Here is a 13,614-nt window from a genome sequence, read left to right as displayed (position 1 = left end):
CCCTGAAAGCTGATCTACATATCAGAAGTAAGAGTTTTGATTAGTGAAAGTAATGGCCATAAAAGAGAGATCATTAGAGGAGACACCAACATGAGCTGTTGCTGTTGTTTGCTTCGTTCTTCTTTCATCTCTCATGATCGAATATTTCTTGCACTTTATTGGTCACGTACGTATATTTTTTTTCTCTCTATGTTTCCATCTTTATATTATCCAAATTTTTCACTTCTCTCTTTTTTGCTCTTTTCAAGTGATAGTTTCATTATATAAAGCCTTCAAAAACCTTTTTTTTTTGGTAAAAAAGCCTTTCAAACTTATTACCTGATTACATCAATTTTCGTTTTTATTTTCTTGAAAATCCAAATTTAGTCGTTCCTTAACTTTTTTTCTTAAAATATTTGTAGTGGTTTAAAAGAAGCACAAGAAGGCTTTATACGAAGCTCTTGAAAAGGTTAAGCAGGCAAGTTTACTCTCTAAGTATTATTATTCATCATAAATTTGGATGTCATTTTGTATCAATAATCAATGTTTCTATTTGAATATCCAACTAACTATATTTTTTTCTTGGTTTGTGTGGAAATAGAATTGATGCTACTGGGATTCATATCGCTTCTACTTGTTGTATTGCAAACACCCAGTCTCCCCAAATTGCATCCCAGAAGAATTGCTGCGACTTGGCATCCTTGTAGTAGCCACCAAGAGAGCACTAAATATGGTAAAGATTATATCGATGATGGTCGCAAAATTCTTGAAGACACTGACTTCAGCGACTTTTTATAGTCCTCGTCGAAGTTTAGCCACCAAGGCTATGACAAATGCGCAGAAAAGGCATGTTTAAATTTAACTTGTTACTTTTAACTTTTAACAAAAAAAAAAATCTTCATTTATGCTTGACAAATACTGTTTTATTTTTATTTATTTTAGTTTATTATATTATTTTGCAGGGGAAAGTAGCATTAGTATCTGCATATGGTATCCACCAACTTCATATATTCATCTTCGTGCTTGCTGTATTTCTATTCTCTACTGCATATATAACCTATGCTTTGGGGAAAACCAAGGTAATGATATTCAACGTCATTTTTCACAAGTGCATGTATATGTAATTATTGTATCATGCATGCGTATAATTTTGTGATGTAATATGCAGATGAAGAAATGGAAATCATGGGAGAAGAGACCAGACAATTGAGTACCAATATGCCAATGGTATACCACAAACATTAGCTCATCGACATAGAGTTTCTTTTGGCAGTAATCATCAAAAAAAACAAAATGAATATTTTCGGATAAAATATTTTCGTCGGGGTTTGACTTCAGCAAAACTTTAACAATATGTTCATGTTCATGGTCACTTGGATTTGTTTATTGATCCATATCTCTCCAAGCTCATTTATTATTATTATTCACATATATTATCAGACTTGAATATCAATGACAACACGCTTTTTCTTTTGACTTATAAAAAACATTTAACATAGGAAAGTACCATCACTTTTAAAGTAATCATACGTGTTCTGTCCTTTTATTTAATTCATTTAAGTCCAATTGATTGTTTAAAATGTTGTAGATCCAGAGAGGTTCAGATTTTGCAAGGATACATCGTTTGGACGTAGACATCTGAATGTATGGAGCAAGTCTTCTCTACCCTCTGGATTGTAAGTTTTCATTTATATATTTTCAATAATTGTACATTATTGTTCCGGTAATTTCCGTTTAACACTACAACAAAAAATGGATAAATGGGGGTGCATGCAGACATGTTTCTTCAGACAGTTCTTTGATCAGTGACAAAAAGTGGATTATCTTACACTAAGACATGGCTTTATAATGGTAAGTAAATTTACTATATTTTTTATTTATACATGTAGAGTCGAATTTTTATTTTAAAAAAAAATTGTTGAATGAATGCAGGCGCATTTGCCAGCAGGTAGTGGAGCTTCGTTTCGATTTCCAAAAGTACATTCAAAGATCTTTAGAAGAAGATTTCAAAGTTGTTGTCGTATAAGGTTTGGTCCCTTTCTTTATTTAAATCTAATTCATTGATATATTTTCTTTCATTATCTATTTTTCATAATATATATTATAAAATTTCTTATGAAATAAGTTATTGTGTGTGAATGGAACTCAGCCCAGTGATATGGTTCATTGCTGTCTTATTCATATTGACTAATCACACATGGTTGGTCCTAATTCTTTATAATTTCATATAATTAATTAAGCAAATCTCATTTAACTGTTCAAGTAATGATATAAACTCTGTTTATTTTTCAAATTATAATAGGATGGGGTTCCTATTTTTGGCTGCCTTTCCTCCCTTTGGTTGTAAGTAATTACAGACACATAATTACTTTAAACTTTTCAATAGTTTTTGTTATGAAGTTGAGGTTGAACATATATGATTAATGATGTTAATTATATGGTTGGTTGCTTAATGGATTTAAGGTGATATTAATAGTAGGAGCAAAAACTTCAAGTGATAATATCGAAATTAGGATTGAGGATTCAAGAAAGGGAGATGTCGTTAAAGGAAGCTCCTGTGGTTGAACCTGGTGATGATCTCTTTTGGTTTGGTCGTCCTCGTTTCATTCTCTGCTCATTCACTTGGTTCTTTTCACGGTATGACTAATTTACTTAATCATATGTGTTTTATGTATTTTTGAGTTATGGGTTTTCTAAAAGAGTTTTCTTTCTAAAAGTATTTTCTATGTATTTTTCATACAGAATGCATTTCAACTGGCTTTCTTCGCTTGGAGCACTGTGAGTAACAATCCAGCTTCGAAAATAGCCCTTCTAGAAATGTGATTTCAAAAAATTAATTCTTAAAATAATAAAAATTAATTGGTTATAGTATTAATTTTGCAGTACGAGTTCACACTCAAGAACTGCTTCCACCACAAAACAGAAGATATTGCAATCAGGATCACCATGGGGTTCGTTAACTCCTCAAACAAGTTATATATTAGTATGTGTTGTATCTTTACTCTAACCTTCTTCTTGTTGTATATGACAGGGTATTGATAATTCTGTGCAGCTACATTACTCTACCTCTCTATGCTCTTGTGACTCAGGTATATAATCAAATTGTTAAACTTTGTGTACAACCATGTACATTATAAAATGTATATATTATATGAATAATTTTCATCTCAGCAAAATAATTATTTAGCAATGAGTCGACTAAACTCTAGCATCATAACATACAAGTTTAGATATTTGTCACTCAAAATCAAATGGCAATGCATTAGATTGATCCATATCTCATATATATAGTTCATTATTAGGTCTCAAGTTATCTATGTAGGATTCACTCACTAAACTGTAAGTGCAGATGGGAACTTCAATGAGACCAACCATATTCAACGACAGGGTAGCCAATGCACTGAAAAAATGGCATCACACGGCCAAGAAACAGACCAAACATGGACACTCAGGGTCCAACACACCTCACTCAAGCCGCCCAACCACGCCAACACATGGCATGTCACCGGTGCATCTCCTTCACAACTATCATAACCGCAGCCTTGACCACAAACCAGCTTCACAGCCTCTCCTTCTCCTCCTAGATACTCTGATTTTGGCGGGAAACTATCAAAACCACGGCTTGATTATCAAACTAGCTTCACTGCCTCTCCTTCTCCTCCTAGATTCTCTGATTTTGGCGGCCACGGCCATGTCCATCAGCAATCCTATGATCTTGAATCTCAGAATGTCTCTAATCACCGTGAGATCACAGAATTTGATAACAGCAATAGTCATCATCCGCATGCTGACGTAGCTAGTCTTGTTAGAGAAGAGAGAGAGATTACTGAGCATGTCAAGGTTGATTTGTCAGAGTTTACTTTCAAGAAGTGATATGAGTTCTATACTTTACCTGTTTGTTCATTCTTTGTCAGTGATATAAACATTGAATGACACTTTTTCCTTTGTTGCTGTCAGAACAAATATTAAAAAGTTTATAATATCAAATCATTTGAATGACATATAGATGAGAGTAATATGGTAAAATAACTCAGCTTAGCCCAATCCACCCAACCCAGAATATACCCAACCCGTGAAATTCAGATACATCAAAACTAAAATTTACCCATAAATATAACCCAAATGTGTATAGGTTTATCCATAGATATCCAAATTACTACTTTGGTTTTTTAAAAAAGATCATGTAAAACATTAATATCATTAGTGTGAGATATTTTCGGTTTTGGCGGGAAAATTTGGTTTTCCGGTTTTAGTAAAAAAACTCGGTTTTTGGATTTTGGCGGAAAACTCGGTTTTCGGGTTTTGGCGGGAAAATTCGGTTTTCGGGTTTTAGCGGGAAAACTTGGTTTTCGGGTTTTGGTGAGAAAACTTGGTTTTCCCGTTTTGGCGGGAAAACTCGGTTTTCCGGTTTTGGCGGAACTCGTTTTTCCAGTTTTGGCGGGAAAACTCGATTTTCGGATTTTGGCGGGAAAACTCGATTTTCGGGTTTTGGCGGAAAACTTGGTTTTCGGGTTTTGGCGGGAAAACTCGGGTTTCCGGTTTTGGCCGAAAAAACCCGTTTTCCGGTTTTGGCGGGAAACCCTGGTTTTCCGGTTTTGCGGGAACCCTGGTTTTCCGGTTTTGGCGGAAACCCTGATTTTTCAGTTTTGGCGGGAAACTTGGTTTTCCTTTTGACCGAAAAAACTTGTTTTTCCGTTTTGGCGAAAAAATCGGTTTTCGGATTTTGGCGAGAAAAACTCGATTTTCCGATTTTGGTTAAAAAACATGTGTTTTGATTTTGTCGGAATTTTTTTTTGGTTTTGACAGAAATTTTTTTTTGCAAATTTTCTTATTTAATTAAAATAGTGGAAAATATAATCATATAATTGAAACCTATGGGTACCCTTTACCCTTTTGTTTTACCCAATATGAATATAGATTTTAAAATTTATACCCATGATTGACCCAATTAATTTTGGATGGGTAAAAATCCAATCCAATATTAGTGGGTTTGGGTAAATCACCCATGTTGACATAATAACATCCCTACTCTCATCAACTTAAATTTCATAAAGACCATGCGTTGCGTCTTTGGTTTTGTTATGTTCTTAGGCTTCAAACCTGTACGTTTTGGGTTCTGGGCTTATTCAATTCTTCTTCTAAGGTAATTGATCTCGATGGATGTTCTATTACATTTTAGACTGGAGCACAGCACCAAGTAGTGGACAAGTACTCTCGAAGTAGAGCAAAAGGATTGTCAAATCTCTATGATCTCTATTAACAAAGAATTTATAAGAACAATTTGTTTTTATTAGGAATTACTCAAAAATAAAGCTCTCAATGCTTCTCTTAGATCACTGATCTACTTTCTTAGATCTTATATTTTATCTCTTAGATCTTATGGAACACCTCTGCATGAAATATTGATTTATATAAAATATAATTTTCTTTAACATATGGGATATGGAAACACAAATTAACATAAATAAATAAAAAATCTATTTTAGATTTTCTTTGTATCTTTATCTTTAATATAATTGAACACTTATCGATATGTTAAGTTTCTACAAACTTGAAATTATCTAATATTCACTCCCTTAATTCCAACTTGAATTAGAGAGATCAATTTCTTGAACTCCAATTAAGCTTCTCATTTGCTTGAACTTAATCTTCAAATAATCATCATTCACTACGCCGTAGTGTGTGATATCCAACCATTGGATTTACATCTTTCTCAAGGTTAGATTGGATGCTCTCTTCGATTCCTTCCATACCGCATCTTCTTAGAATTGGTCTAGTTCTTTTAGAACCTTCTTCTGACATCTTCACTTAAGTTGCAATGAGTTTTGCGGCTGAAGCAACTGCAATGAGAGTTCTGGTCGCATCAGCCATCTTGTGTACATGAGCTCCGGTAGGAATGTCGGCCTTCTGCTAAACACCCAGCGTATTTATCCTGGTTTGTCTTCAGCCTTTGAGATCTTTAATCTTGACTCCGCTGGTACGTGAGTTGTGTTACACGCCTCCATATTTTTGTCACATACCCTTTTATGTTTAACACCTACGTGAGTTGTGTAACATGCTTATCTCCTTGTGTCACTTACACATGTATTTTTAACACCAGTCGATCTATCCACAAGCTCACGCGTCTTGTTTCTTGTGGTGGAATCCACCTTGGCTGCCATAGCTTCAACTCCACTTTTTCACAAAGTAGATTGAGCTCAGATGAGGAATACTCTCCTCCTTTATCGATGCAACCTAGATTGAACTTAGTTGAGGCAGATCTCTTTCTCTATCAGTGTGAAATCTTTTGAACCGATAGAATGCCTTATGATTATTTGCTGGTGTTGGTGGTTTTATTGGTCCACCCAAATCTCTCTGCAGTAATTCCAATGGCTTTTATGTACAAACTATGGTCTTAGTCGGAATGAGCCTCTGATTTGCTTCCCTGCGAGACATGCGTTACACACGTTTTCTCCGTGTGTTACACTCGAGAATGAGTCTCTGATTTGCTTCCCTTTGAGACATGTGTCACACACGCTTTCTTCGTGTGTTACACTCCGCATTCCTATGACCATCTCCTTCTTTAACATGTTGTTCATCACTCCATAACTTATATGTCCTAATCGAGCATGCTACCTCCATGTAGCATCTTCATCTCTGACATGTAAGCACTCCAGGTAGCTAATCCTCATAGGGGTCTTGGAGAGACGGTTTGGAGATCTTGTAACACGCACAAGCAACCTTCCACACGAATCCGTGAGCTTTAAGTAGACATCTTTCATGTTAACCTCACATTTGTTTTATGTTGCATGTACAAGACTCAATATGTTGTGCTTTAGGTCGAATATGAAGTAGATGTCTTTGAGCGCCTTCTTCTCTCCGGTCTTGCACACAAAGGTAATCACACCCTTTCCAACAATATCACACAAATGTGATCCATCACCAAACTTCACTTTCCCTTTGGTGTTTTAATTCAAACTCGAAAAGAACTCCATGTTTCCCGTCATTTAATTACTCGCTCCATTATCCAGATACCAAACACTTGTATCGCCTTTGTTGATATCGAGATTCTTTGGAATCATGTTGTCTTCATTCAAGAACACCACCTCATGTACATAGAGTGTGTTGGCCTCTTGTGTCTCGTTTAGGTTGGTTTCTTGATTCATTGCTAACTTCTCGGGACAGATAGTTGCATAGTGACCCTTCAAGAACTTCTTGACCATCTTTGATTCTTCTACGTTTTCTCCCAATGAGACTGGTTTGGATGATAAGCCTGATATCTTCCCCGCGAAGTCATCGACCGTATCGTTATTGATATCTTGCATATTTGCATTGTTTTAGCTATTCATTCATAAGCATTTGCATCATATAGATTAGGATTTAGGCATGTTTAGGTTGCATTTGGCATACATATGTCTCTATCAGGTATTGGAACACCACATGGAGTTCTTGGAGACATTTGGAAGCAATGTGATAAGAAAGGAGGTGAAAGATGAGCACGGACGGAGGCCTTAGAGAAATCTTCTGTTGCTAAGATTTTGTGGAGACACAGGAAATTGAGTTAGCTTTCTAATGGAAGTGGTTTCAAGTCATTTGGAGATGTAATGGAGAAGTTACGATCAATTTACTAGAGGCATATCCATCCTGGTCGAGAACCGCAGAGTGACCTTCCGGAGCGACCCCCCAAGGTCGCTCCCAACCAGAGCGACCAACCAGAGCGACCCACCTAAGTAGCTCGCGTTTTCATCGCCCGGAGACACAAAAATGGAGGCTGGAGCGACCTCTCAGAGCGACCCCCCAAGGTCGCTCCAGCCCCTTTTGCTACACGATTTTATGGTTTTCAAGGACCTTTTTGCAATTTCTTATGCACGTTTTTACTCTGAAAAACCTAATGTTTAAGTATGTTGTAGCCACCTTTTGGCAGAGAATCTTGGATCTATTGAAGAACACAAACTCTCTTAAGAAAAAGATTTCTTTTTGGCTTGATTTGTGATTGTTCTTGTGATTTCTCTTCTATTTCTCTATATGATTCATCTGAAATCCATCATGGGTTTAAGAGGAATCATGGAGATTAGTGAGTAATCACCTCTTGGATTCATGGGTTAGGGTGATTAAGGGTGATTAGGCTAGTTCTAGGATGTTTTAGGTATAGATCATACTTGTTCCTTGCTAGTAGAGTGATCTTAATGCATCATTTGAGTAGGCCACTCAAAGGGTGATCTCTAGGCATTTCCCACCCAAAAGGTGTTTGATGAAATGCCTGAGTCAACTCTCCTAGGCTCTTAGTGTACTTTGCCAAAGAGATTTGTTGTTAAAGATGCTAAGATAGCTAATAGACTTGTTAGTAATGATTGCTTGCATGTTATTCAACCAAAGACATTTGATGTTTGAGACATGTTAGCAAATGAGCATTCATCTAGACATAGAGCTTGCTTAGAATTGTGTCTAGGCTTAAGGTTAATAGTTTGATTGATTCATTTGTCATCCTTAGTTCGAAACTTGATCACCCAAGGTCTAAATCCCTATACCCATGAGTTCTCCTTTCCAATAGCTTAAAAGTATCATTTCTGTTATTTGCATTCTAGTTTTTAAATTAAAAAACCATCCAATTCACTGATTGCACTTAGATTAGGCAAATACTTGCATTCTCTCTGCATTTGAATCCCTCAGAACTGGTTCGACAACTTACTTCCACTATACTATCATTTGACTTAGGAGCCTCAAAACTCCTAACATCAAATTGGCGCCGTTGCCAAATTCTGAGTTTGATTTGAACATTGAGATTTAGTCATTTGCTTGAGACTAAGTCATTTTTATTTTTGTAAGTTACTGATTCTCTTCTTCACTCTTTGTGATTTTCAGGTGTATGAACTTGAGGAGCAAGGGTACATCAAACCTTGTTCCAAGAGCCGCAGACATCAGAGCTTTAGAGAGAGAGTGTCTAGAAAGAGAAGAGAAGAAGAGCAACAGGCTCAACTGCAGCCACTGGAAGCTGCAATGGAAGAACAACAAAATCCTCAGAACCCCAATGGACCTCAACAGCGACCAGCTCGCCCCATTGGCACTTATGACCGCCCCAACATCCATGGTCCTAGACTTGGAATTCGAGCACCAGCTGTGGCTGCTAACAACTTTGAGATCAAGTCAGGACTGCTAAACTGCATAGAGAACAACAAGTATCATGGTCTGGCTGTGGAGGACCCATTTGATCACTTGGATAAGTTTGACAGCTACTGTGGTATGTCAAAGACTAATGGTGTGTCAGAGGATGCCTTAAAGCTCAAGCTATTCCCTTCTCTTTGGGGGATAAGGCACGTCAGTGGGAGAAGTCTCTACCAAGTGACTCCATCACCACTTGGGAAGACTGCAAAAGGGCATTCTTGGAGAAGTTCTTCTCTACCTCAAGAACTGCTAAGTTGAGGAATGAGATCTCCAGCTTCCAACAGAAGAACTTGGAAGGATTCAGTGAAGCTTGGGAGAGATTCAATGGTTACAAAGCTCAGTGCCCACACCATGGATTCTCTAAAGAGAGCTTGCTGAGCACATTCTACAGAGGTGCTCTTCCTAAGTACAGAGCCAGACTGGACACAGCTAGCAATGGGTTCTTTTTGGGGAGAACTGAGGAAGAGGCAGAGGCTCTGGTTGACAACATGGTCAAGAGTGATGCAGTCTACAGTGGAGACCATGACAGAAGCAGCAGAGGTGAGGACAATCAAACAAGGAATGAGATAAAGGCTTTTCAGGAGAAGATTGACAAACTCATTGCTGATAAGGCCACAAAAGCGCAGGTGAACTTTGTTGGCAACCCAAGCCAGGAGATACCTCCTACTGTCAATGAGGTTGAGGGTTTGGAAGGGCAAGAAGAATTGTGTTTCATCAACAGTAATGGTAGCTGGTACAAGAAGGAACCCAACTTTCAGTACAACAACTACCAGCAGAAGCCATATTCAAACAACCAGCAGAGTGGTTATCAGTCTCAAAACAACCAGCAGAGCAACTATCAGCCTCAGCAAAACTCTTCTCCTAGCTCCTCTGCCCCTCAACAGAGCAGCACTGATGCCTTACTGAAACAGATCTTGGAGTCTCAGACTAGAAGTGAGAAGCATGTGGGCTATGAGCTGAAGAACCTTCACTCCAAGATTGATGGGAGCTACAATGAGCTCAACAACAAATTCTCCACCTTGCTTTTTCTGTCAAGAATTTGGAGAATCAATTTGCTTCCATGAGCTCCCACCAGAACCGCCAGCAAGGATCTCTACCTGGAAAGTCAGACCAAAACCCCAAGGAAGCAAAAGCTGTCACACTTAGGAGTGGTAAGCAGTTGACTCCTGTAACCCTCACCAAGGATGCTGAGAAACAAGGTGAGGAGGTGGCCATCAACCTAGATGATGAAGTGGTCATTGTTGATGAGAAGACAGATGCTGAGATCTTGGAGAAGATTGTGAAAGCCAAGGGTAAAGGAAAGGTTGGAGAAGAGAAGAAAACAACAAAAGATGGTGAATCTGCTGCTCCAGCAAGTGAGAGCTCTCCTGTCCCCCCTCCCTATGAACCAAAGCTTCCATTCCCTGGTAGATTCAAGAAGCAGCTGCTACAGAAGTACAAGGCTTTGTTTGAGAAGCAGATGAGTGAAGCTCAGGTTACAATGCCCATCATTGATGCTTTCATGCTGATTCCTCAATACAGCAAACTCCTGAAAGATGTTGTAGCTGCTAAGAAGAAGGAGATGGAGGGCATGATGGTTCTGAGTCATGAGTGCAATGCCATCATTCAGAGGCTAGATGCTCCAGAGAAGCTAGAGGATCCAGGATGCTTCACACTCCCTTGTGCTCTTGGACCTATGGTATTTGAGAAATGTCTCTGCGATTTGGGAGCTAGTGTCAGCTTGATGCCTTTGTCTGTGGCAAAGAAGCTTGGCTTCACTCAATACAAGAAGTGTAGGCTCTCTCTGGTGTTGGCTGATCGATCAGTGAAGTACCCTGTGGGCATTTAGAGAACCTCCCTGTGAAGATTGGAAGGTATGAGATACCTACAGATTTTGTGGTGCTTGAAATGGGTGAGGAGGCTCAAGACCCATTGATTCTTGGAAGGCCATTCTTAGCTACAGCAGGAGCTATTGTGAATGTGAAAGAAGGGACGATTGACCTCCATTTGGGCAAGGAGAACATCCTCCACTTTGACATCAAGGAGAAGATGAGCACCCCACTGTATATTGGACAAGCCTTCACCATTGAAGAGATGAATCCTCCTCCTGCTGATGATCACTTTGATGAGCTACCACCTGAGGAAGATGGGGTGTCAACTCGACTCTCTGCACCTAGTCCCGCCTGATCCAAAGGAGGCAAAGTCAAGCTAGAGACTTAAAACAAGCTCACTTGGGAGGAAGTCCCATGAGTATCCTTGTATATATTGCATTAGTATTTGCATTATCATTTTATTGCATAAAACAATGGGAGAGTGAAGTTGTGTGCAGGTATTGAGCAGAAAGTCGGACACCAGAGCGATCTCATCGCAGCGACACCTCTAGGTCGCTCCATCTGGGAGCGACATGTCCAGAGCGAGATGCCGAGGTCGCTCGCGTCACACGCGAGTGGAAAACGCAGAAAACTGACCATGGAGCGAGGTCTCCGCAGCGACGTCACGAGGTCGCTCCAGCTGGGAGCGACCTGCCGCCAGCGACCATCCACCTCGCTCCCGTCTCAGGTAACTGGAAACTTTCCTTCTCCATCTTTTCTTTGTATTTCACATTTCCATTGGGTACCTCACTCACACAGAGACTGTGTGATTTAAGTGTGGGGGAGGTACCAAGTATTTGATCATGTTTGTTTTCATGATTTTGAGTCTCATGCATTGCATATTACATTCTTATTTGCATAAAAATCCAAAAAAAAAAAAAAAATTGAAAAAACACAAAAAGAATCATTTAGTTGCATCATTTGCATTTTTAGGATTGAGTCTAGAAGCATATAGGTTGCATTCATGCATTAGGGGAATTTCAACCTTGTAAAGAGCTCATGCTAAGTACTGAATTTGTTGACCTTTGTAATCATGACAAGTAGCTTGAGCACCCTTTAGAAAGCTTGTAAACTTCGCGCCTTGAATGCTCCTCTTGAAACTCATTTTGACTGTTGATACTCTCTCTTTGAAGCAAGCTCCTGTTTTAATGTCTCTTGCATATGGTCTCTTGTGTACTAAGTCATGGATATACACACTTGAGTTGTCCCATCCTTTTTACCAATCTTCTTGACAAACTCAAGTGGTACTCCACTCCCAAAACCCATACCTCCTGTTTAAAACCATCATTATTTGTTGAGTGAGGCCTCTTTGGAAAGCTTTACATGTGCATAATGTTGAGAGTATTGGGACGACAATGCTTAGTCTCCATTCTTGCTAGATTAGTCACTCTATTGTCTAGCTATAGGAAGGGGGTGAGTGTTGTGATTGTGATTTGGGAATATGAAAGGTTTGACTCTTTGTGCTTAAATGATTAGTCTTTATGGGATAAGTGGAGAAGTATCTAGCTCTTATTGTGAAAAGTCTTGGCCCCCAAATATAAAAAAAAAAAAAAAAAAAAAAAAAAAAAGAATAAAAAGGGGGCTAGCAAAGTTGTTAGGAGCTCAGATTTGTTTTAAAATTGTGAAAATCCCTTATTGATTTCAAAAAGAAAGAGTCTGATGTGAAAATGTTCTTGGAATCTTTTGGTGAGAGATGTGAGTTGGGTTTGACATTGAGGAATAATTGAATATCTTGTATGTTTGGGAAAGGGTAGAACAATGGAGATTGAGCATTGTATGCATGAGTTGATCCCTTTCTTAGATATATTATGTGTAATGTCAAAGCTACTTTGTTTTGAGAGTAAACCACCTTAAAAGATCATTTTGAACCTCTGATTTCACTTGCATTAAAGCTTTTGTCTTACCAAACCAAATGACTTGGACCAGTTGACCATTTGTGAGATGTCTATTGAGTTTGCTTCATAAATGTTAGAGAGATGTGGATTTGTGGTTTGTGGATGCATGATTAATGAGTGTAGAGATCAAAGGAGCTGAGATAGGCTTAGAGAAGTTAGAGATGGATAAAATCTTTGCTCTTGCTATTTGGTATGATTATGCAAGGTTGTTAGGTTGAGAACTAAGAAGAGTTTCTTTTGGTTATGAGTCCCCACCTTCAAACTTTTTCTCCTTGGTTCTTGAAAGTTTACTTGTGGACAAGTAAAGGACTAGTGTGGGGGAGTTGATATCTTGCATATTTGCATTGTTTTAGCTATTCATTCATAAGCATTTGCATCATATAGATTAGGATTTAGACATGTTTAGGTTGCATTTGGCATACATATGTCTCTATCAGGTATTGGAACACCACATGGAGTTCTTGGAGACATTTGGAAGCAATGTGATAAAAAAGGAGGTGAAAGATGAGCACGGATGGAGGCCTTAGAGAAATCTTCTGTTGCTAAGATTTTGTGGAGACACAGGAAATTGAGTTAGCTTTCTAATGGAAGTGGTTTCAAGTCATTTGGAGATGTAATGGAGGAGTTATGATCAATTTACTAGAGGCATATCCATCCTGGTCGAGAACCGCAGAGTGACCTTCCGGAGCGACCCCCCAAGGTCGCTCCCAACCAGAGCGACCAACCAGAGCGACCCACCTAAGTAGCTC

General features: G+C 38.6%; 1 non-coding gene and 1 pseudogene across 1 annotated transcript; one reads left to right on the top strand and one right to left on the bottom strand.

Annotated features, from left to right (window-relative positions):
- Positions 1–52: 52 nt before the first annotated feature.
- Positions 53–3,866, top strand: LOC130502425 (MLO-like protein 12; annotated as a pseudogene).
- A 5,505-nt stretch (positions 3,867–9,371) lies between these two features.
- LOC130502426 (small nucleolar RNA R71) lies at positions 9,372–9,478 on the bottom strand. Its single transcript, XR_008940257.1, has one exon. It is a non-coding gene; the product is annotated as a small nucleolar RNA R71 (small nucleolar RNA).
- Positions 9,479–13,614: the final 4,136 nt, after the last annotated feature.

The sequence above is a fragment of the Raphanus sativus genome, unplaced genomic scaffold, assembly GCF_000801105.2.
Source record: "Raphanus sativus cultivar WK10039 unplaced genomic scaffold, ASM80110v3 Scaffold0547, whole genome shotgun sequence".
Taxonomy (NCBI): Eukaryota; Viridiplantae; Streptophyta; class Magnoliopsida; order Brassicales; family Brassicaceae; genus Raphanus; species Raphanus sativus.
This window is presented reverse-complemented; position numbering and strand designations above follow the sequence as displayed.